The sequence below is a fragment of the Chrysemys picta genome, chromosome 3 (assembly GCF_011386835.1).
Source record: "Chrysemys picta bellii isolate R12L10 chromosome 3, ASM1138683v2, whole genome shotgun sequence".
Taxonomy (NCBI): Eukaryota; Metazoa; Chordata; order Testudines; family Emydidae; genus Chrysemys; species Chrysemys picta.
The window spans coordinates 90400844-90421964 of NC_088793.1; the positions used below are offsets into that span (position 1 = coordinate 90400844).

The window sequence follows — 21121 nt, forward strand, 5'->3', positions numbered from 1 at the left end:
AAGCAGCTGGCCACGCTGCACGGAGCAGCGACTGGGAGTGGCTCTGTCCTGCTCCCTGCCCAGGCCTGGCTGCCAGGGAGGGCAGCTAAACGTGCCGGGGAGGTAGTACAGTAGGAAGTCAGAGCGAGCATGGGGGTCCCAATCTGCGGGCAGGACAGAGAGGAGACGTGGGGAGCAGGGCCAGCTCCAGGGTTTTCGCCGCCCCACGCAGCCAAAACCAAAAAAAAAAAAAAAAAAAAAGCCGCGATCGCGATCTAAAAAAATCCGCAATTGTGATCTGCGGCGGCAATTTGGCGGGAGGTCCTTCACTCCCAGGCGGAGTGAGGGACCGTCCGCCGAATTGCTGCCAAATACCTGGACCTGCCGCCCCTCTCCGGAGTGGCTGCCCCAAGCACCTCATAGACTTTAAGGTCAGAAGGGACCATTATGATCATCTGGTCTGACCCCCTGCACGCTGCAGGCCATAAAACCATCCCCGCCCCTTCCCTGGACTCTGCTGCTGAAGTCCCCAATCCTGTTATTAGTGACCTCAATCGGCAGAGACCCTCCTGCTAGAGATCCCTGCCCCATGCTGCGGAGGAAGGCGAAAAACCTCCAGAGGCTCAGCCAATCTGCCCTGGAGGAAAATTCCTTCCCGACCCCAAATATGGCGATCAGTAAGACCCCGAGCATATAGGCAAGAGTCTCCATCCTGACCCCTTTTAGCCATTATGCTATTTACCTACCATTGCTTGGTTTTCCTTGACAACTATGTTTTACCATTAAACCATTCCCTCCATAAACTTATCTAACTTAATCTTAAAGCCAGACCTGCTGGAGAAGCTGGTGCCTGGAGCCAGCCCTGGTGGGGAGGTTATGTGTCCGCCCCTTTAGCGGGTGCCTTTCCCCCCCCCCCGAGTATGGGGAGGCACCAGTCATCTGGCAGGGTCATCCTTTCTCCCCCTGCTGGCCCCTCTTGCTCCAGGAACCACAGTTCTGAAAAATCGATCCAGAGGTAACTGCTTTGACAATGACATTGTGTGGGTTAGCTAAGTAAAATTTGTAGCAGAATTTACATTTTGCTCACTGCTTTCTGTTGACTTCCTTCCAACAAATGCATGTTAACGTTCTTTGCATATCAGCACTATGGCAACCAACGGCAACCCAGATCGTTTATTTATTTATTATTTTTTAATGTCGAGAAATACTTGAAAGAATAGAGTGATGTAAAATGCAAGTACCAAAAAAACCCTTTACATTTTAAATATTAATATTCTGTGTCAGGGAAATCTCAGGGACTGGCAAGGAGGCTGCCATGGACTGGCAGTGGTCCATGAACAGGTCATTGATAAACACTGGACTAGATAACCACAATGCTCCCTTCTGGCCATAGAATCTATTAATCTATCAATTTAATTCTAGGTTTGTGATCACTAATCCATCAGAAGTGATGAAAATATTATCTATAAGGACATAAAACTGTAAATATGTTGTGCTAGGGGAAAGTACCATTCTGTGCTGCCAGTAAACGTGTATTAGTTATCATGTAACAGTCTGTTTGTTTGTGAAAAAAAACAAAACCTGTCCTCAGACCCCTAGATTAGAAGATGGACTTCGCTTGACCTTCATCTCATGTTTACGGTGAAAGATAATCCAGGATAAGGCTGTGAATAAAAACAGGAACTGGAATAAAATCTCTGTGAGCCCAAATATCCCCCCAACAGCAGAGGGGAGAGAAGCTGAAAAAAGGAAGTCTGCTCCATCAATTCTGCAGCTGTTCTTGTGAGAGTATTAGAATGCGAAAATGTCAATAATTGAATGGTTTTTCTGTTTGAGATCATTAACATTTATTCCTATAATTTTGCTTCCTCATAAGTTTTTGCTAACGCATGGTTGGATCACGTTAGAGGCTGGTCCACCCACAGGGATGCCATCAATATTCTCTTCCTTACCCCTGAGGAGATGAAGAAGGTGAGACTATTCAATGACTTTATATCTGAAAGAAACAGTAAATAAAATGTCTCAATTTTTCAGTCTGATTTTGCCACCTTTACTCACACTGAGCAGTACTTTACTCTGAAGAGGCTCATTGATTTCACAGAGTAAGGTACATTGTTCTCCTTGATTTCAAGGCAAGTTCAAGGAAAGGAGAGGTTCTGCTACATTTTAGAACTTCTCACACTGCTTTTAGAACTAAAGATGTTTTATCAAAATGCTATAGCGGGGGAAGGAATAGCTCAGTGGTTTGAGCATTGGCCTGCTAAACCTAGGGTTGTGCATTCAATCCTTGAGGGGGTCACCTAGAGGTCTAGAGCAAAAATCAGTACTTGGTCCTGCTAGTGAAGGCAGGAGGCTAAACATGATGACCTTTCAAGGTCCCTTCCAATTCTAAAGATAGGATATCACCATTATAAAAATAAAAACTTTTTTATAAAACTGAAGGTCATTTTGTAACTTTTCGTGAAAAATGATATTTGATTGCAATTTCTATTGATGTTTTTCATTAATTGAAAACTAGGTAAAATATTTTAATAACTATTCTGATGTTTTCAATAGATATCTATTTCAAATCTTTGAAAAATACAGAACACTTCAAAACTTCTGAAATAAGTTAATTCATACAGTGATGTAAAATGCAAGTACAAAAATAACCCATTTTAAAGGTACATTTTAAATATTCTGTGTCAGGGAAATCTCAGGAACTGGCATGGACTGGCAGTGGTCCATAAACAGATCATTGATAAACACTGGACTAGATAACCACAGTGCTGCCACAGACTGGTTGTTGAGAAACATTAGTGTAGGGAATTTTTTCTTTTCATGCCTTGTGGCTGGCTGTTCTGAGCGTGCACCACTGCATGGCTTAACTGTCTGTGTGGTTTTCCAGAAATTCTCAGCTCCAAATTGTTGGAGAAATTGCTCAAGGTGTGCAGCAATGCAGTTTAGATTTACTCAGTAATCACTATAACTGTTAAAATTGTCTGAAAATATTTCTGTTTGCCAATTATCTGAAAGAATCGTATATTCTTGCTTACTAGGAATCTACTCTGACTATATGTTTTGGACTCATCTACTTTACCAATATACCAAACTACACATAAATAAATAACTACTGCTGACTTAACAGTGTTTGTATTTAAAAGGAACTAAAAATCAAATCTATTTATTGAAAAGTTTAAATTCTTTTCAGGTAATACTCCTGAAAGTTCACTCCCTATTTATTTTTGTGCTTTTTACTATCACATTTCCCATGATTTTTAAATATTTTTGCTCCTCTCTTGCTGTGTGAGAGACCCATATAAACAATTGGAAAAAAACTTGAAGACATGATTCTAAGTACAATTACTCATGTGCTTAACCTTACAACAGTGAATGATCCCATTAGGTCAATGATACTATCACCTATATACAGTACACATGTACACATGTGCATGAGGATCTGAAGAATTAAGGAAGCACAATAATGACACTGACTGTACAGAAAGTGCTGGCAAAGACAAAAAAGAAATGATATTTTTTAAATCAGGATAAAATATTTTATAAATACTTATTCTAAACTTTTTCAGATACAGTGATTTTTAGTGTTACTTGCAGCAATAGCAATTTTATAAAACCACAGATTTTTAGGTTAATTGTGTCCTTTTAATTTATCTGAGGCTGCCACTTTTTCACCTTGCAGGTTATTTATATAGCCAGAAACCTAAGGTTTCTGGGACCCAAGAACTGCAGTGGTTTAATCCTGTCTCTGCTACTGATTTGTGCTTTCCTTTTTTTTTTCATTTTTCTAAGCTTGTAGTCAAACTTGAGACAGTACCAGATTTTATTTTTGGGGGGGGGAATGGGGGAGTTATCTGGGAAAGGTAAGCTTTCATTAACTGCTAAAAGGCCAAACCCTGCTCATTGAGCACAGACTGAGTAAACTATCTGAGTGGGTAAATTACGTAGAAGATGGAGCTGGTCAAAATCCTGGCCCCCACCTCATAACCTGGGATCTAAGGTTGCAGTGAATGCCGTATCATCCACAGCGCACAATAGAGGCTCTATGTGCAAAGGTAGTCCAGGGGAGCTGCATAGTCACATGCATTGCACCAATCAAATGCAAGTTGCCTCATGTATTTCAATCGGGTGTTTGTTCTGAAACCTAACTCTGAAGATTTCCACTGATTGTCCTTCATGTGGGAACAAATGATACGGCTAGATTCTTGCTGAAACGTATTGAGGGAGACTATGCCAGGCTGGGGAAGATGCTTAAGGAAATCTAGGCTCAGGTGATCTTCAGTGGGATACTGCCGGTTACTGGAGAATGACAACAAAGGTGTGACAAGATTATGACGATCAACAGATGGCTCAGGCAGTGGTGCTATAAGGAGGACTTTGGGATGTATGGCCACTGGGAGGCATTCATGGACAGAGGACTGTTCTCTCGGGATGGACTTCACCTGAGTAGGGAGGGAAATAGACTTCTAGGATGGAGGCTGGCACAACTGATTAAGAGAGCTTTAAACTAGGAATTGGGGGGAGATGGTTGGGAGATGTCTAGGTAACCTCCACGCCAGATTTTAACATTGAGAGGGATGAAAATGAAGTAAGAAAGAATACAGCTGTGGGTAGGAGAATGGACATAAGGAGGAAGGGTAGTGTAGATACCAGTCTAATAGGTGATGCTGGCAGTAGAATATCTGAGCCTAATTGGGTAAAGAATGTGAGTGAAGCCAAACAGCAAAAATTAAGATGTTTGTACACCAATGCGAAGAGCCTAGGTAACAAAATGGAGGAACTAGAGTTACTGGTCCAGGAAGTGAAACCAGATATTATAGGGATAACAGAAACATGATGGAATAGTAGTCATTCCATAGACTGGAGTACAGGTATTGAAGGGTGTGTGCTGTTTAGGAAAGACAGAAATAAAGGCAAAGGTGGTGGAGTAGCATTGTACATCAATGATGAGGTAGACTGTAAAAAAATAAGAAGTGATGGAATGGGTAAGACGGAGTCTGTCTGGGCAAAAATCACATTGGGAAAGAAAGCAACTAGAGCCTCCCCTGGGATAGTGCTTGGGGTGTGCTATAAACCGCCGGGATCTGATCTGGATATGGATAGAGACCTCTTTAATGTTTTTAATGAAGTAAATACTAATGGGAATTGTGTGATCATGGGAGACTTTAATTTCCCAGATATAGACGAGGACAAGTGCTAGTAATAATAATAGAGCTCAGATTTGCCTGGATTCGATAGTTGATGGATTCCTTCACCAAGTAGTTGCTGAACCATCAAGAGGGGTATGATACCATTTTAGATTTGGTTTTAGTGAGTAGTGAGGACCTCATAGAAGAAATGGTTGTAGGGGACAACCTTGGTTCGAGCAATCATGAGCTAATTCAGTTTAAACTAAATGGAAGGATAAACAAAAATACATCTGGGACTAGAGTTTTTGATTTCAAAAGGGCTAACTTTAAAAAATTAAGGAAATTAGTTAGGGAAGTGGATTGGACTGAAGAACTTGTGGCTCTAAAGGCAGAGAAGGCCTGGAATTACTTCAAGTCAAAGTTGCAAAAACTATCAGAAGCCTGCATCCCAAGAAAGGGGAAAAAATTCATAGGCAGGAATTGTAGACGAAGCTGGATAAGCAAGCATCTCAGGGAGGTGATTAAGAAAAAGCAGAAAGCCTACAAGGAGTGGAAGATGGAAGTGATCAGCAGGGAAAGCTACCTAATTGAGGTCAGAACATGTAGGGATAAAGTGAGAAAGGCCAAAAGCCATGTAGAGTTGGACCTTGCAAAGGGAATTAAAACCAATAGTAAAAGGTTCTATAGCCATATAAATAAGAAGAAAACAAAGAAAGAAGAAGTGGGACCGCTAAACACTGAGGATGGAGTGGAGGTTAAGGATAATCTAGGCATGGCCCAATATCTAAACAAATACTTTGCCTCAGTCTTTAAGGAGGCTAATGAGGAGCTTAGGGATAATGGTAGGATGACAAATGGGAATGAGGATATGGAGGTAGATATTACCACATCTGAGGTAGAAGCCAAACTTGAACAGCTTAATGGGACTAAATCGGGGGGCCCAGATAATTTTCATCCAAGAATATTAAAGGAACTGGCACATGAAACTGCAAGCCCATTAGCAAGAATTTTTAATGAATCTGTAAACTCAGGGGTTGTACCGTATGACTGGAGAATTGCTAACATAGTTCCTATTTTTAAGAAAGAGAAGAAAAAGTGATCCGGGTAACTTTTGATATCTGTAGTATGCAAGGTCTTGGAAAAAATTTTGAAGGAAAAAGTAGTTAAAGACATTGAGGTCAATGGCAATTGGGACAAAATACAACATGGTTTTACAAAAGGTAGCTCATGCCAAACCAACCTGATCTCCTTCTTTGAGAAGGTAACAGATTTTTTAGACAAAGGAAACGCGGTGGATCTAATTTACCTCGATTTCAGTAAGGCGTTTGATACGGTTCCACATGGGGAATTATTAGTTAAATTGGAAAAGATGGGGATCAATATGGAAACTGAAAGGTGGATAAGGAACTGGTTAAAGGGGAGACTATAACGGGTCATACTGAAAGTTGAACTGTCAGGCTGGAGGGAGGTTACCAGTGCAGTTCCTCAGGGATCAGTTTTGGGACCAATCTTATTTAATCTTTTTATTACTGACCTTGGCATAAAAAGTGGAAATGTGCTAATAAAGTTTGCAGATGACACAAAGCTGGGAAGTATTGCCAATACAGAGAAGGACCGGGATATCATACAGGAAGATCTGGATGACCTTGTAAACTGGAGTAATAGTAATAGGATAAAATTTAATAGTGAAAAGTGCAAGGTCATGCATTTAGGGATTAATAACAAGAATTTTTGTTATAAACTGGGGACGCATCAGTTGGAAGTAACAAAGGAGCAGAAGGACCTCGGAGTTTTGGTTGATCACAGGATCTTGAGCCGCCAATGTGATATGGCCATGAAAAAAGCTAATGCGGTCTTGGGATGCATCAGGCGAGGTATTTCCAGTAGAGATAAAGAGGTGTTAGTACTGTTATACAAGGCAGTGGTGAGATGTCATCTAGAATATTGTGTGCAGTTCTGGTCTCCCATGTTTAAGAAGGATGAATTCAAACTGGAACAGGTACAGAGAAGGGCTACTAGGATGATCCAAGGAATGGAAAACCTGTCTTATGAAAGGAGACTCAAAGAGCTTGGCTTGTTTATCCTAACCAAAAGAAGGCTGAGGGGAGATATGATTGCTAAAATAAATAATAATGATAAATATATCAAAGGGATAAATACCAGAGAGGGAGAGGAATTATTTAAGCTCAGTACCAATGTGGACACAAGAACAAATGGATATAAACTGGCCATGAGGAACTTTAGACTTGAAAGTAGATGAAGGTTTCTAACCATCAGAGGAGCGAAGCTCTGGAACATCATTCCAAGGGGAGCAGTGGGGGGCAAAAGACATATCTGGCTTCAAGACTAAGCTTGATAAGTTTATGGAGGGGATGGTATGATGAGATAGCCTTATTTTGGCAATTAACTGATCTTTGACTATTAGCGGTAAATATGCCTGTCATAGGTTTCACCCCCACTTTGAACTTTAGAGTACAGATATCGGGACCTGCATGTGAACCCCTAAACTGAATTACCAGTTTAGATCTGGTCTTGCTGCCACCACTCCCAAGTTCTAACTTCTTTCCCTGGGTAGCCTTGAGAGACTTCATCACCAATTTCCTGGTGAACATCATCCAAACCCTTGGATCTTAACACAAGGAGAATTTAACCATCCCCACTCCTTTCCCCCACCAATTCCTGGTGAGTTCAGATCCAATTCCCTTGGATCTTAAAAACAAGGAAAAATCAATCAGCTTCTTAAAAAGAAGTCTTTTAATTAAATAAAAGAAAGGTGAAAGACAAACCTCTGGGAGAGATTAGCATACCAGCTACTCTCACAGATAAGAGATTCAAAACACAGAGGATATTCCCCTGGGCAAAACTTAGTTAAACAAAAGAATACCCAATTTGATTATTCCCCTAATGCCCAATGGCCTGTGATGGGATGTTAGACGGGGTGGGATCTGAGTTACTACAGATAATTCTTTCCTGGGTGCTGGCTGGAGAGTCTTGCCCACATGCTCAGGATTTAGCTGATTGCCATATTTGGGGTCGGGAAGGAATTTTCCTCCAGGGCAGATTGGCAGAGGCCCTGGGGGTTTTTTGCCTTCCTCTGCAGCATGGGGCATGGGTCATTTGCTGGAAGATTCTCTGCAGCTTGAAGTCTTTAAACCATGATTTGAGGACTTCAGTGGCTCAGACATAGGTTAGGGGGTTGATACAGGAGTGGGTGAGTGATATTCTGTGGCCTGTGTTTTGCAGGAGGTCAGACTAGATCATAGAATCATAGAATATCAGGGTTGGAAGGGACCTCAGGAGGTCATCTAGTCAACCCCCCTGCTCAAAGCAGGACCAATTCCCAACTAAATCATCCCAGCCAGGGCTTTGTCAAGCCTGACCTTAGAAACCTCTAAGGAAGGAGATTCCCCCACCTCCCTAGGTAACCCATTCCAGTGCTTCACCACCCTCCTAGTGAAAACGTTTTTCCTAATATCCAACCTAAACCTCCCCCACTGCAACTTGAGACCATTACTCCTTGTTCTGTCATCTGGTACCACTGAGAACAGTCTAGATCCATCCTCTTTGGAACCCCCTTTCAGGTAGTTGAAAGCAGCTATCAAATCCCCCCTCATTCTTCTCTTCTGCAGACTAAACAATCCAAGTTCCCTCAGCCTCTCCTCATAAGTCATGTGCTCCAGCCCCCTAATCATTTTTGTTGCCCTCCTCTGGACTCTTTCCAATTTTTCCACATCCTTCTTGTAGTGTGGAGCCCAAAACTGGACACAGTACTCCAGATGAGGGGAATGATCACGTCCAATCGATCTGCTGGCAATGCCCCTACCTATACAGCCCAAAATGCCGTTAGCCTTCTTGGCAACCAGGGCACACTGTTAAGTCATATCCAGCTTCTTGTGGACTGTAACCTCTAGGTCCTTTTCTGCAGAACTGCTTCCTAGCCATTTGGTCCCTAGTCTGTAACAGTGAATGGGATTCTTCCGTCCTAAGTGCAGGACTCTGCACTTGTCCTTTTTGAACCTCATCAGGTTTCTTTTGACCCAATCCTCTAATTTGTCTAGGTCCCTCTGTATCCTATCCCTACCCTCCAGCGTATCTACCACTCCTCCCATTTTAGTGTCATCTGCAAACTTGCTGAGAGTGCAGTCCACGCCATCCTCCAGATGATTAATGAAGATATTGAACAAAACCGGCCCCAGGACTGACTCTTGGGGCACTCCGCTTGAAACCGGCTGCCAATTAAAAATGGAGCCATTGTTCACTACCCGTTGAGCCCGACGATCTAGCCAGTTTTCTATCCACTTTATAGTCCATTCATCCAGCCCATACTTCTTTAACTTGCCGGCAAGAATACTGTGGGAGACCGTATCAAAAGCTTTACTAAAGTCAAGGAATAACACATCCACTGCTTTCCCCTCATCCAGAGACCCAGTTATCTCCTCATAGAAGGCAATTAGGTTAGTCAGGCATGACTTGCCCTTGGTGAATCCATGCTGACTGTTCCTGATCACTTTCCTCTCCTCTAAGTGCTTCAGGATTGATTCCTTGAGGACCTGCTCCATGATTTTTCCAGGGACTGAGGTGAGGCTGACTGGCCTGTAGTTCCCCAGATCCTCCTTCTTCCCTTTTTTAAAGATGGGCACTACAGTAGCCTTTTTCCAGTCATCTGGGACCTCCCCCGATCGCCATGAGTTTTCAAAGATAATGGCCAATGGCTCTGCAATCACATCCCCCAACTCCTTTAGCACCCTCGAATGCAGCGCATCCGGCCCCATGGACTTGTGCTTGTCCAGTTTTTCTAAATAGTCCTGAACCACTTCTTTCTCCACAGAGGGCTGGTCACCTCCTCCCCATACTGTGCTGCCCAGTGCAGCAGTCTGGGAGCTGACCTTGTTTGTGAAGACAGAGGCAAAAAAAGCATTGAGTACATTAGCTTTTTCCACATCCTCTGTCACTAGGTTGCCTCCCTCATTCAGTAAGGGGCCCACACTTTCCTCGACTGTCTTCTTGTTGCAAGCATACCTGAAGAAACCCTTCTTGTTACTCTTAACATCTCTTGCTAGCTGCAACTCCAAGTGTGATTTGGCCTTCGTGATTTCACTCCTGCATGCCTGAGCAATATTTTTATACTCCTCCCTGGTAATTTGTCCAATCTTCCACTTCTTGTAAGCTTCTTTCTTGCGTTTAAGATCAGCAAGGATTTCACTGTTAAGCCAAACTGGTCGCCTGCCATATTTACTATTCTTTCTACACATCAGGATGTTTTTTTCCTGCAACCTCAATAAGGATTCTTTAAAATACAGCCAGCTCTCCTGGACTCCTTTCCCACTCACGTTATTCTCCCAGGGGATGCTGCCCATCAGTTCCCTGAGGGAGTCAAAGTCTGCTTTTCTGAAGTCCAGAGTCCGTATTCTGCTACTCTCCTTTCTTCCTTGTGTCAGGATCCTGAACTCGACCATCTCATGGTCACTGCCTCCGAGGTTCCCATCCACTTTTGCTTCCCCTACTAATTCTTTCCGGTTTGTGAGCAGCAGGTCAAGAAGAGCTCTGCCCCTGGTTAGTTCCTCCAGTACTTGCACCAGGAAATTGTCCCCTACAATTTCCAAAAACTTCCTAAATTGCCTGTGCACCGCTGTATTGCTCTCCCATTAGATATCAGGGTGATTAAAGTCTCCCATGAGAACCAGGGCCTGCGATCTAGTAACTTCTGCTAGTTGCCGGAAGAAAGCCTCGTCCACCTCATCCCCTGGTCTGGTGGTCTTTAGCAGACTCCCACCACCTTGTTGCTCATACTTCTAAACTTAATCCAGAGACTCTCAGGTTTTTCTGAAGGTTCATACCGGAGCTCTGAGCAGTCATAGTCCTCTCTTACATACAATGCAACTCCCCCACCTTTTCTGCCCTGTCTGTCCTTCCTGAACAGTTTATACCCATCCATGACAGTACTCCAGTCATCTGAGTTATCCCACCAAGTCTCTGTTATTCATAGACAATCATAATGGTCCCTTCTGACCTTATAGTTTATGATTCTATGATTTCAATACATTTCAACTCCACTTAGGTGCTCAGATAACACAGGTGAGGAGATGAGGATAAGTGCTATGCAGAGAACACACAGAAGTAGTTTTCTACTATTAATTTTCTAGTTTAGTAGTTTACCACAATTATTATGCCTATCCTGCAATCTCAAACCACTACTTATACCTTCCAAAGAGCCAAAAGACTCAGTTTTCACCTATCTAGCGCCTGAGTTCTCTCTTAATATCTCTGACAATGCAACATTCTCACTAAGGCGGCTTATGGCACACTGAAAAATTAAGTACATAATAAAATAAATTCTACACATTCTTCTATGATAGTCCTAAGTGAGACTGTCTGATCTGCACAGGATCTTTTGGGCCTGAATCGAGCTGTTCTTCCCTAAGCTTTGAATCACCTGCCTCTTTTGTCCACACTACAGACACTTTTCCCTACAGCAGAGAGTAGTGTAACTCCTGTCAGTTTTATTAGGGTGGCGTGTTCAAGTTCTTTTGACTTTTCTGCTGTGATTACATCATCTATTTGTTTTTCAGCTTCTTAATTGCAGCCTGTGCTGCTGACATCTCTGTGGCATCAATGTTAATGCCAAGTAGATAATGTTCACATGTTTCATCAATATCTGGGGATGAGTCTGTTGAGGACTTGTCTGAAATGCTCTGCCCATCTGTCTTTCTCTCAGTTGTAAGCCTTTTTTCATCTTGGCTTCTTATTGGCCCATTTCCCGATTTGAAATGTCCACACTCTTCACTGCTTTGTCTGCTTTCTTGTACTCTTCCTTTGCTTTTTCCAATATTTCGTTTGTCTTAGAATTCAGGAGTTTTCCTTTCAGTGCTTTTCTTTCCTCCTTGAGATGCGATGTCTCTTGGCTTATCCAGTTCTTGCTCTGTCTGTGCTGATATCGAGCTGTCACTGCTGCAGTTTAAATCACGTTGTCTCAGAGGACTGTGCATTTTTCTTCAGTTCCAATCCATACCTCACCTTCCTCTGCCAGCACCCCAAATCTGTTCCATAGTTCACATTGGAATTTCTCACAGCATGCTTTTGTTTTCAGTTTTATATTATTAATTTTCTTTGCCAATTTCTGTTTAAGGTTGGGCTTTCTCAGGGCAGGTCTACACTACAAACTTGCATGGGCGCAGCTGCACCGCTGTAGCACTTCTGGTGAAGACGCCCTAATATCTCTCCCATCGGCTTAAGAACTCCATCTCCATGAGAGGCGGTAGCTATGTCAACAAGAGAAGCCCTCTTGTCAACATAGCGCTGTCTACACGGGGGGAATTTATCTGTATGACTACATCGCTCATGGGTGTGGATTTTTCACACCCCTGAGCAACGTCGTCATACCACAATAAGTGTGTAATGTAGACCTCCGTTTTAATTTCAATTTGGGAATGCAAACACTGTGGTCATTGCTCATGGCAAATGGCTAGAAGACCCAGTCTTTGCTGATGATATTGCACTACTGAGTGACACCTCTAAAAAGTTACAAACAAAGACAGACAACCTGGCAAAAACAGCAGGCCAAGCTGGGCTCAAAATCAATAATGTTAGAACAAACATCCTGGAAACTCAGGTATCAAGCAGTAACATCAGAGTAGAAGGCAAAAACAACAAGAAAGTAGAACAGTTCATCTACCTGGGCACCACCATACTAGCCACCAGAGACCTCAAGAAGAAAGTGACATCAAGGATAGGAAAGTAGGAATCCACAGGATTCACAAAACTCAACAACACATGGAAATCAAGCTAATACAGCACCATAGCAAAACTGAGACTTTTCAACCCAAACGTAATCTCAGTGCTAAATATGGCCACAAGAGCTGGAAATCTACTAAAATGTTACACAGAAAATTGGTGCCTTTGAAAATAAGTGTCTACAAAGTTTCTGGGAACTGGATGGAGAGGCCTCATCAGCAGTGAATATATCTGAGAAGTCACCAGCCAGCAGCTTGTTTTCACTAGAATTAGAAAGAAGTATTGGGTGTATTTGGCACATATACTTCAGATGACAACACGTAGACTCCCATATGAAGCTCTCAAGTGGAAACCAACGGTTGAGGAAAGGTGGGTGCCCAAGAGAGACCTTAAGAAGGACCCTTGGAAGGGAGAACTAAATAGTTGACTTTAACATCACAGTGCAGATGAAAGCAATAGCAAGTGAAAGAGAGGAATAGAAGAGTTTCCACTCTGTGCACCAGCATTGACATGGGAAGGATGGAAATAATAAATAAAAAAATTGAATTTATTAACTAAATCTATAAGACCAGGAATATTGTGCTGTTCCTGTGTTCATTTTCATGCTGAATTCAATAAAATTCTTCCATCTTGCTGAAGCTGCTGAAGAACCTTGATTTCCACACTGGAGTTCTGAAGAAACCATGAAGATACTTGCTGTGGTATTTAGTCCAGGTTGCCACAAAGTACACTGGACTTTGGATGTTAATATGGAGGAATTTAGTTCTAGTCTTGTGATCACTAAACCCACCAAAAGCAATGACAAATATTAGCTACAGTAAATGATCCAGGACGTACAAGTGTAAAAATGTTGTTCTAGGTGAAAGTATCATTTTAGAGGTAAAAGTATAACTTGTATTAGTTATGTAACTAATTATCTGTTTGTGAAAAAACAAAGCTTATCCTCAAATAATTTGATTAGAAAATGGACATGGCTTGGCCTTTATCTCATGCTTAAGGTGAAAGATAAACCAGAATAAGGCTGTGAATAAAAACAGGAACTGGAGTTAAACCTCTGAAGTCCAAATATCCCCGCAACAGAAAATGGAAAAAAGGATGAAAACAGGAAGTGTGCTCCATTGGTTCTGCAGCTGTGATCAAGAGAATACTAGGGTGCAAAAATGTTAAGAGCTGAATTATTTTTCTGCTTGAGATCATTAACATTTATTTTCATAAATTTTCCCCCCATAAGTATTTGCTAGCTCATGGCTGGATCACATTGGAGGCTGGTCCACCCACAGGGATGACTTCAATATTCTCTTCCTTACCGCTGAGGATATGAAAGTGAGGCCAGCTCTTCTACCTTTTGACTCCTTACCAACTCATGTAAGAGTGTCAACATAGGAGTTTGTGCTGATTAACTAAATCAATTTCAAATGGTTTTTAATTACACTTAACATACGAACAAATAGAGTATCTAAGAGCACCTCTTAGCTAAACAGGAAAAAAAGCAGAAACGGTATCTCCGGTGATACCAGTAGGGAGCAAGTTGAGAAGAATACCATCAAGACTGATAAAAAAAGCAAGGAAAGTCCCTTCCCATTAAGATGTCCAGTTCCTGAGATGTTTCATGTAGCTCTAAGACTGACAGATCCCTTAATCAAAATGGCTACAGTATGCAAAAACCCCGAAAACTAGGACAACCTTTGTTTAAAATGCTGATGGCAATATTATTCTCACTAACAGAAATGAACTTATGCCCTTTTGGTAGGCCAAGAGGAAGGGTTAGCTAAAGAAGAAGTTTCTAATGGCTTATCTTGCTAGTCACCTGCCAGTTTTTAATACTCATGAAACCTCTGACAGTGAATTGAAATCTTGCATATGAAGCACTTTGATGGTCCCAGTAAGTAGCATCACCTTCATCCCTCAGTGCTACAGCTCTGGGTTCAGTTTCCCTCCCTTATTTAATACTCCATTATTCTATCATTTTATTTATTTGGCTCTTTTACTTTTCTAATTTGGGAAACTGTTACTTCGCAATAATGCTTATTTCAGGATCTCAGAACCACTGCACTGAAAATCTGAAGTGACTTAGGAAAGCTGCTGGAGGAAAAGGAACTGGACGCTGTTTGGAAAAGGCTACATTTGATAACATGAAAACTGATCTCAGGGCAAAATGAGTCCTTGGTAGATGATCTCCTAGGGGAAGGCAAAGGACATTTTCTTTGCAAAGGTAAGACAGAAGCAGCCAAGTGTAATAAATATTTAATCTTGAGGATCATAGGCGTGCGCACGGAGCGTGCCATGTGTGCCCAGGCACACCCTAATGCAGGGGTGGGCAAACTATGGCCCGGATCCGGCCCCTCAGGGCTTTGGATCTGGCCCATGGGACTTGCCCACCGTGGTGCCGCAGGCCCCTTGCCGCTTTCAGAAGAGGCCGGCACCACGTCCCTGGGGCCCCAGGGAGGGCAGAGGGTTCCGTGAGTTGCTCCAGGCACCGCCTCCCGCAGCTCCCATTGGCCGGGAACGGGGAACCGCGGTTAATGGGAGCTTCGGGGGAGGTACCTGGAGGCATGGCAAGGGCAACACGCATTGCCCTGTGTCCCCTGCTCCAGGACCGTGCAGGGACGTGGTGAGCGGCACGTCATGGGGCCAGGGCAAGCAGCCAGGGAACGCGCCGTTGCCACCCTGAGCTGCGTTAGGTAAGTGTCGCCGGGCCGGAGCGCGAACCCCTCCTGCACCCCGCCCCCCAACTCCCTGCCCTGAGCCCCCTGCCTGCACCTCGCACCCCTCCAGCACCCCAACCCCCTGCCCTGAGCCCCCTGCCTGCACCCCGTAGCCCTCCTACACCCCAGCTCCCTGTCCTGAGTCCCCTGCCACACCCTTCCTGCACGGCAACCCACTGTCCTGAGCCCCCTGCCTGGACCTCTCACCCCAACTCCCTGCCCTGAGCCCCCTGCCACACCCCACTCCCCTCCTGCACCCCAACCCTTGCCCTGAGCCCCCTGCCTGCACCCCGCATTCCTCCTGCACCCCAACTCCATGTCCTAAGCCCCCTGCCTTCACCTTGCACCCCAACCCTCTGCCCTGAGCCCCTGCTGCACCCTGCACCCCCATGCACCCCAACTCCCTGCCCTAAGGCCCCTGCCTGCACCCCGCACCCCTCCTGCACCCCAACTCCCTGCCTTAAGCCCCCTGCCTGCACTCCACACCCCTCCTGCACCCCAACCCCCTCCCCTGAACCCCCTGCCTGCACCCCGCACCCCTCCTGCACCCCAACTCCCTGCTCTAAGCCCCCTGCCTGCACCTCGCACCCCAACCCCCTGCCCTGAGCCCCCTGCCTGCACTCCGCACCCCTTCTGCACCCCAACCCGCTGCCCTGAGCTCCCTGCCTGCACCCTGCACCCCCATGCACCTCACCTCCCTGCCCTAAGCCCCCTGCCTGCACCTCGCACCCCTCCTGCACCTCAACCCCCTTCCCTGTGCCTCCCATACATTCCACACCCCTCCTCTTCCCCAATCCCTTGCCCTGAGCCTGTTCCTGCACACCGCACCCTCTCCCACACCCCGCACTCCCTCTTGCACCCCAACCCCCTGCCCTGGCCCTGCATACAATTTCCCCACCCCGATGTGGCCCTTGGCCCAAAAAGTTTGCCCCTGCCCTAATGTCTCAAAAAAAAAAGTGGCTTTGTGTTTTAATTTAATTGCATGATACGCTCTTTTAGTTTTAAAGTATGGATTGTTGTATTATGCAATAAGCGTCGAATTGCTTAATATAGATGTTGTAGAAATGTATAGAAAGCCTGCTTGCAGCATGCATCCCCACTACTGTGGCGCCACATTACCATTGGTCCTCCCCTCCCCCTCTGACTACTATTCTAGAAAATTCTTTGACCTATATAAGCGGCTGCGTCAGGCATGCCCAGAGCAGTGTCTACAGTGTTTGTAATCTTTGTCACGTGTACTCTACTGAAATAGCATAACAAGCCCGTGGCTTTACGTTTTAATTCAATCATATGATACCCCCTTTTAATTTTAAAATATGGATCGGTTCGTTGTTAAGATAATAAAAGGAGCAGACAAACTGAATTATAATGAATGTGCTGATAGTAGTGCAAATACCTCAGACTCCTCGGTTAAGAACTTACATGAAGATAATGCCGCACCTGTTCCAGTGCGTGCAATAAACTGAGTAATGACCAACAGAAATAGACTTTGTCTCTTAGTTCATGTCAGTGTAGTTCCTATTCAAAGCCATCAAGCATTCCATCTGATGACCCAGTCTGTGATATTCCAAAAAATAGATTAGAACGGCGGTCTCGATTAGCTAGAGGTCCTTATCAGCCTAGATTGAGCATGTTTCCTAGGAGTAAAATAGGGAATAAACAAAAAAGTTTTCAGTCCGATTGGTATGGATGGTTAGAATATAGCCCATCAAAGGACACAGCATTTTGCTTTTACTGCCGTTTCTTCTCCTCTAATGATGCAGCAAACAAAGGTCACACTGATCCAGCATTTAATGATAAAGGATTCAGAAACTGGCATAGGGCTAACGAATGTTTTAAAAACCACCAACTGTCAAAAATCTCATGTGTTGAGCTGTTCTTCATGGTCAAGTTTTAATGAAGGGAAAACTATTGATGTATTGTTGGATGAGGGCAAGCAGGCTTATCTGTCTAAACAAGAAGAAGAACGGTGCCATAACGGAAGTGTAATGGAGCGACTGATTGACATTGTTCTTGTTGAGATGAGTTCCTGTCTGCATCCTGTAAAACTTGCGCATACCGGTATTGCCCTGGCCTCTTCTTTTGTCATTCAGTGTTGCACGCATTCTAAAACAATATGCATTTCCTCACCTTTTGGGGGCAAAGCCAGACTTTGAGGCACCTGCTCCCCTACTTGGTGTAAACTTTGCTTGTGCCAATCAGAAACGAACACAAACAGGTTTTGGGCCCAGTCCCCTATGACACTTCTATGATGTCATAGTTGGTACTTTATGGGCCTGCCTGCCATGTGAAAGAAAAACGAATCCTGTGTATCCTGTGTACACCCGTAACCGAGCCTGATCACCTCGAAGCCTCTCTCTCAGCTCACGTGTTTCAAACAGAGTATCTACGTTTGCCAGTTGTTATGCGTTGGTTTGTATTTGTAAGTATCAGTTATTACTAAATGCTGCATTTTTGTTTATAAATATTGTTAGTAGATATTTTAGTCATTGTGTGTTTTTAAGTTTCATTAACTCTATTAGCTAATCAAACGCTGCTCCCTTACCCCTTGTAATTATCCCCAATAAAACGTTAAATTGATTAATTTGTGTGTGTGTGTGTGTGTGTCTGCAGTTTGCATCGTGACCCATACTCTCCTTGCATCCCTTACCAATATAGTCTATTGCCACTTGCAGCCTGGTAAATAACAGGCCTGCATTTTCTTTCGCCCCCTGCGTGCACGTGGCAACCCACAGTTCTGATTTTGCCGAAAGGTGGGAGACCATTCAGGGGTCACGATGAAAAAGCTGACAGTTTTGAGAAAGGTTTATTTCTAAATCTTGTCAATATGCTCCAAAAATATGATCCCATAATGGCAAAGCATGTGCAACAATCTCCTCAAAACGCTACCTATCTGAGTAATTGCATCCAAAATGATTTAATTGTGGCCTTGCACAATATTGTGCAACAAAAGATTGTGTCTTCACTAAATGGAAAAATGGTCTCAATAATTGCCAACGACACTACTGACTGTGGACACCATGAACAGATGTCCATTGTGGTGTGGTATTTTGACAATGAAAAACAGAGTCCAGTTGAACATTTTGTGTCTGTTCAGAGACTAGTAACAGTTGATGCTCAGTCTATTTTTGACCAGTTAAATGACGTCCTTGGCATTCTTAAAATTGACTGGTCATCAGTGAGGTCTGTCTGTTTTGATGGCGCATCTACTATGTCTGGATGTACTGCGGGAGTTCAAATGAAATGTAAAGAAAGAAACAGTGAAATACTCTATGTACACTGCTATGTGCATTGTTTGAACCTCGTCCTAGTAGATGCATGCACTTCAAGTAAACAAAACAGAACTGTCTTTGATTTTTTTGGTGTTATTCAGACTCTTTATGCCTTCATGGAGGGGAGTCCAGTGCGACATGCAGTAATGAGAAGATTTCACAAGAAGTAGGATTCCAGTTGAAGACTTTGAAGTCACTATCAAACACAAGATGGGCATGCAGAGCAGAAGCAGCGGCTGCTGTAAAACAAAACTACTCCATCATTTTACAAGCTTTACAAGAGATTATCGAAACAACTCTCCTTGCTGACGCTAAAATAAAAGCCAGGGGCCTTATCCATGAACTAAATTCATTCAAGTTCATCTTTGGCCTTCATATGATGCACCCTATTCTCCAGATGGTGGTAAAAGTGAGTAAGGCTCTTCAAGCTCCAGATCTCAACTTACTTACTGCAATGACAGGGGTGAAAAGCTTGTGTAACTCTTTGGCTGCGATGAGAAGTGGCCCAGAATATTTTCAATCTATTTTCAATGATAGTGTGAAAATGTGTGTAGAGAATGATATATCAATTCCCCTAGTTAAGAAGAGAAAAACGTCCACTCATATTGATGACGCGTTTGAGTCCCAGCATCACTTTGATACAAAAGAGGAGCAGGAGAGAATAATTTCATTTTACCCACTCCTAGACTCAGTGATTACCTGCATTGACCAGCAATTTGAACAGGAGACTTGTAAAATTGTGACTGTAATGGGAAAACTGCTGAGCTTAGACATTGGCAGGGACGATATGAGAATCATTGCCAACAAATTTAAAGTGTCCTTGGATGAGTTGGAAGCTGAAGTCGGATTGCTTCGGGGTTATGACGGATCTGTTCCTAAAGGTAGCACTACGAACACCACCAGAGAGTGGCTTGATTGGCTAAAGGAATTGGATCAGTCTTCCATGTTCCAGGCCTTTTACAAATCTATTTACGGCTTTGCAGTCTTACCTGTTACAAGCTGTTCATGTGAAAGAGCCTTTTCAAAACTAGCACATGTAAAAAACAAACTAAGAAGTACAATGTCCCAACAGTGCCTCGACTCACTCATGATTTTGTACATTGAACAAGAATTGGCTTCGTCAGTTAATTACAATGATGTGATTGAGGAATTTAAGTCCATAACACCTGGTGAGCGATGTCTCATTCTCTAGGACAGGAAGATGAAGAAACCTTAATCTGTTTTGGTCAATTTGGGTTAGCACATTATCTAGTTAAAGATAAAGATCATGAAAATTGACTGTATCTTTGTTTACGCCTGGTTATCACTACAGCAAAAATTTGGTATTTTGTGTCTCTTTTTTTAAGTAAAGTTTAGTTGTTAATTTAAAAAAAATTAAGTTTAGTTACATTTTAATCTCTTTAGTTTGTTTGATGAATAAAAATAATGTCCTTTATGATTGAGTATTCAATAAAAGTTCGCCTTTAAAAATAAATAAATAAATAAATAAATAAATAAAATTCCCTGGGTGCACAACCTAATGAAATGTGTTGCGCACGCCTATGTTGAGGATCTTAGCACATGATGTGTTGAAGCTAGCTGCCTAGGACTTCCAGTTAGAAGCAGAACATTCTGTCTTTAGGTAAGAATTGGCTTTGTGGCAGTATGATTTGTGATTTGGGGTTTATCACTGAGTATCAAAGTGCCAGGCCCCATTTCTCAAAGGTGAAAAGAAAGTTCCACTGTTTTGCTCAGTACAACATTGTCAGTGTCCACAGAACAGAGCTGGGAAATACACAGTGACATGTGTTGACAAAAAAAATTGTACAAGCTCGCTTGGATGGTAACGATCACTTTGTACCATTTATAAAATGTAATATGTGATCAGTAGGAGAAAACTGAAAGCAATCCTGGGCAATTTCACAAATGGTGAGACAGATCAGCTCAGGTGCCCTATAGCTTCCAGGGGTTATTTAGAGCATGAATCCAGCCAAATAATTAAAATCTAAGAAATTATTCATGTGCCAGAGAGCAGGAGATGGGTGTTTAGCATATCAGATCCCTTATATCTTAGGTTCTCAGTCATGAGTAGACATCAGGGGTTAGCATCCACCCTGTTCTTCCAATATTGCTGAACATGAGAGGGGGTTCCCAATAGATGAAGTGGGTCCCTGGAATGGAAATGGGAAAAGTGGAGAACGACTGTCTTGTATCAAATACAGCACTGGCTGAAAAGGATGTTCAGACAAGTTCATACTAACCAGGAGTGGCAGGTTTGTAGAAATGTTGGTGGTGCCCAGAACCCGCCCCCCGAAACTCTGCCCCCCAC

The 21121-nt window shown here is 43.3% G+C and overlaps 1 long non-coding RNA gene across 1 annotated transcript; it reads left to right on the forward strand.

Annotated features, from left to right (window-relative positions):
- Positions 1–1698: 1698 nt before the first annotated feature.
- Positions 1699–20248, forward strand: LOC135982322 (uncharacterized). Its single transcript, XR_010599590.1, has 3 exons — positions 1699–1950; positions 14871–15048; positions 18915–20248. It is a non-coding gene; the product is annotated as an uncharacterized LOC135982322 (long non-coding RNA).
- The last annotated feature ends 873 nt before the right edge of the window (positions 20249–21121 follow it).